The sequence below is a fragment of the Bubalus kerabau genome, chromosome X (assembly GCF_029407905.1).
Source record: "Bubalus kerabau isolate K-KA32 ecotype Philippines breed swamp buffalo chromosome X, PCC_UOA_SB_1v2, whole genome shotgun sequence".
Taxonomy (NCBI): domain Eukaryota; kingdom Metazoa; phylum Chordata; class Mammalia; order Artiodactyla; family Bovidae; genus Bubalus; species Bubalus kerabau.
Genome location: NC_073647.1, coordinates 135,924,567 through 135,928,534, shown reverse-complemented (window position 1 = coordinate 135,928,534; position 3,968 = coordinate 135,924,567). Strand labels below are relative to the sequence as shown.

Here is a 3,968-nt window from a genome sequence, read left to right as displayed (position 1 = left end):
GGAGATCAGCCCTGGGATTTCTTTGGAAGGAATGATGCTAAAGCTGAAACTTCAGTACTTTGGCCACCTCATGCGAAGAGTTGACTCATTGGATAAGACTCTGAGGCTGGGAGGGATTGGGGACAGGAGGAGAAGGGGACGGCAGAGGATGAGATGCCTGGATGGCACCACTGACTTGATGGACATGAGTCTGAGTGAACTCCGGGAGTTGGTGATAGACAGGGAGGCCTGGCGTGCTGCGATTCATGGGGTTGCAAAGAGTCGGACATGACTGAGTGACTGAACTGAACTGAACTGAACTGAAAATATAATATAAGGACTTCCCTGGTGGTCCAGTGGCTAAGACTCTGTGCTCCCAACACAGGGGGCCCAGGTTCAATCCCTAGTCAGGGAACTAAGATCCCACATGCTGCAACTAAGACCCAGCCCAGCCAAATAAACAAATATTAAAAAAAATAACATAAAGCAATTTAATAAAGAATTATATCAGTCATATCAGCCATCCCAATAAAAGCAAATAGGCTTGACTCACCTATTAAATGGAAATTATTTTCAGAGTAACTCATAAGGCTCATAAGGCAAAAGTCAAGTCTATGCTGAAATCAAGAGATGCAACTTTTAAAAGGTGATTCAGAAAGGCTAAATATAAAGACATAAGGAAAAGGATGTCAGAAGACTGAAAAAAAGAGAGACAAAGTAGTGTTTGTGATCTTGATATTGGTCAAGGCAGAATTCAAGTCAAAATAATCACATACTCCCTCTCCCCACCAAAAGAGAGAGAGAGCACATTAGAATTCTAAAGTCAAATTCACAGTGTAGACATAACAGCTATGAATATCTATGTACTAAATAGCATACCTACACACAGCAAAAACTATATACAATATTTGGAATAATAGAAGCACACTAAAAACATGAGTTCTTCAGACACTATTTTTAAGTCAAGTGAAATGGACTGAAAATCACTAGATACAAAAAACCTAAGCACACTAATTACGGAAGTCTAATGGAATAATATATAAAGCTCTTCACTTCAGTAACTGAGGATGCACATTTCTTTCCCAATAGGATTTGGGGCATTTATGAAATTAATTGGGTCACAAAGAAAAGCACAAAGTGTATAAATAATACAAACAACATACTTGGTTCACAATTCAGTATGGTAGAAATCAATATTTTTTTAAAAAAGACAATTCTATTTAGAAATTTAAAAACTCAATACCGCATTTTAGATTTTATGGGGACAATTAAAACAGTGATGGAATAGTCACAAACAAACATTTAGATCAGTATAAATGAAAATTTTGAAAATACATTAATTAAATATCCCACTTAAAAGCTAATAACAACAAAATTAAGTGAAAGAGAGCAAAGGAAGGAAATAATAAGCTTACAACAGAAATTAATGCATTAGAAACCAGAAAAGTAGTACTACTACATATAAATGAACCTCTAATTTCTGTGAACAATTAATTAAACAGATATTCTCAGCTAAATCAAGAAAAAAGTACAATTCACCCTAAGTCTGAAGCAACTACTGAAACAGAGGACAACATTTGCCAAACTCTTTTCAGTTAAACTTGAAAACTTCTGCGAAGTGGATGGCTTATCAGGAAATAGAAAAAAATGCCAAACCAATTTTTGTGGAAGAAATAGAAGGAGTTACCAGAGAACTTCCCTCTTAAAAACAAAACAAAACAAAACAAAGAGCAGGGTCAATTGCTTTAATGGAAATCCTTGCATTCCCTCAAAGAGCAGATACTGCTAACTTTACCTAAAGTCTTCCATAGCTTGACAATTGTCAATAATGCTGTCATGAACATTGGGGTACATGTACCTTTTCAAATTAGTGTTTTCATTTTTTTTTTCTGGATATATACCCAGGAGTGAAACTGCTGGGTCATATGGCAATTCTTTGTCTAGTTTTTGAGAGAGTCCATACTTTTTTCCACAGTGGCTGCACCAATTTACATTCCCACCAACAGCATAGAAGCACCCCCTTTCTCCACACCTTAAGAGGTCAAATCTTTGTGTGTGGTGTGTTCTCACTACACACAAACAAAAAGAAAATGGTAAGTATGTGAGGTGATAGATATGTTAGTTAGCTTAACTGCAGTGGTAATTTCACAATGCATATGCAAAACCATCAAGTTGTATACCTTATATGTATACATTTTTAATTTGTCAATTTTATCACAATAAAGCTGAGAGAACAAATATCTAGATAATGTGGGAAAACTAAAAGCAAAGAAGAAAAATTGCAATGCAAAATTTAGGGTAAATTTCTGCCCTGGTCATGATGGAATAATAGGGGCCAAAATAATCATTTCACATTAAACATCTAAAAAACGGACAAAATACATGAAACAAAAGTGTTTAGAAATTGAGCGTTTCACAGCACAGGACAGCAATCCATGAGAGACAGGAAATAAATTAGGTGAGCCCTACGATTGCCCCACTTTACTGCCTAGAATGAGTATCCAGGCTGCAGTTCAGGGATGTACAACTGATGTTGAGCCCTGCAAGCACCACAACTTGAGGAGAAATACCTTAGAACCAGAGAGGCTAGAGTTGGCAAGTCAGAGTATCAGACAGCCTCAATCAAACCCACATAATTACAGAGGCAGAAAGAGCTGAACAGAAACAAAAGAACAGCACAGAGAAAAAGCTCAAGAGAATTGCAGAGTTTCACGGGCACCTTAAGTTGTGGACAGATTAGTGCCTGAATGGGAGGAAAGAACCACTGGAAAGAAGCAGACAGAACTATTTCCAAAGCTTAAAGAGGGCCAGGAGTAGTTTGTGTTCCTCAACAATAAAGAGAGAAAAATCTTGAATATTAAAAAGGCTCAGTCGCATCTGACTCTTTTCGATCCCATGGACTGTAGACCGCTAGGCTCCTCTGTCCCTGCGATTCTCTAGGCAAGAATACTGGAGTGCATAGCCTATCCCTTCTTTATGGGATCTTCCTAACCCAGGTATGAAACCTGGGTCACTTGCATTGTAGGCAGATTCCGTAGAAAGCCATATATACATATATAATATATATATGTATATATATTATATATGTGTGTATATATATATACACACAAAGCATAATGTAATATATATTGTTAATTATATTGATACTATATTGATTACACTGATACTGAAAATAATGTCTATATATGATATAGATATCATATATAGTTATATTATACATCTCATTTTTCCTTTAAAATAGCCACTGATGCTGAAAATAACATCTATATGTAATATGAAAGTGAAAGTCGCTCAGTTGAGTCCAACTTTTGAGACCCCATGGACTATACAGTCCATGGAATTCTCCAGGCCAGAATACTGGAGTGGGTAACCTTTCTTTTCTCCAGGGGATCTTGTCGAACCCAGGTCTCCTGTACTGCAGGCGGATTCTTTACCAGCTGAGCTACAGGGAAGCCCAAGAATACTGGAGTGGGTAGCCTATCCCTTCTCCAGCAGATTGTCCCAACCCAGGAGTCGAACCAGGGCCTCCTGTGTGGCAGGCAGATTCTTTACCAACTGAGCTATCAGGGTGGATATTGTATAGTTTGTCCTTTTAAAATTGAATACATTAATTTTTAGCATATGGTTTTTATTAATAGGGATTTTTGTAACTGATACTGACAGTTAGGACATGTGAATGCCATTTTATTCATCTAATGAAATAATAAAGTCTGTAATTTCTTGTTCTAACCCTGTACTTGGAGAATTGAGAGAGAAGGAAGGGAATCTTAAAAACAACTGAAGCAGTAACTCTCTCAAATTATCTTTTTTTCCATCTCTACTTTGTTAATTTTGGAGGAAAAGCAATTCTATATTGGAAGAGATTTCTTTTGATCTGTCCCTACATCACCTGCCTGTAATGTCCCTTTCATATTCTGGCAGAGAAAAGATGATCAGTGGCAAAAACAACAGATGGGAGGACCTTTTTTCTTGGTAATGATGCCTCTGTA

The 3,968-nt window shown here is 37.0% G+C and overlaps 1 non-coding gene across 1 annotated transcript; it reads left to right on the top strand.

The window, feature by feature from the left end:
• The first annotated feature begins 321 nt into the window (after positions 1 to 321).
• TRNAG-CCC (transfer RNA glycine (anticodon CCC)) lies at positions 322 to 394 on the top strand. Its single transcript has one exon. It is a non-coding gene; the product is annotated as a tRNA-Gly (tRNA).
• Positions 395 to 3,968: the final 3,574 nt, after the last annotated feature.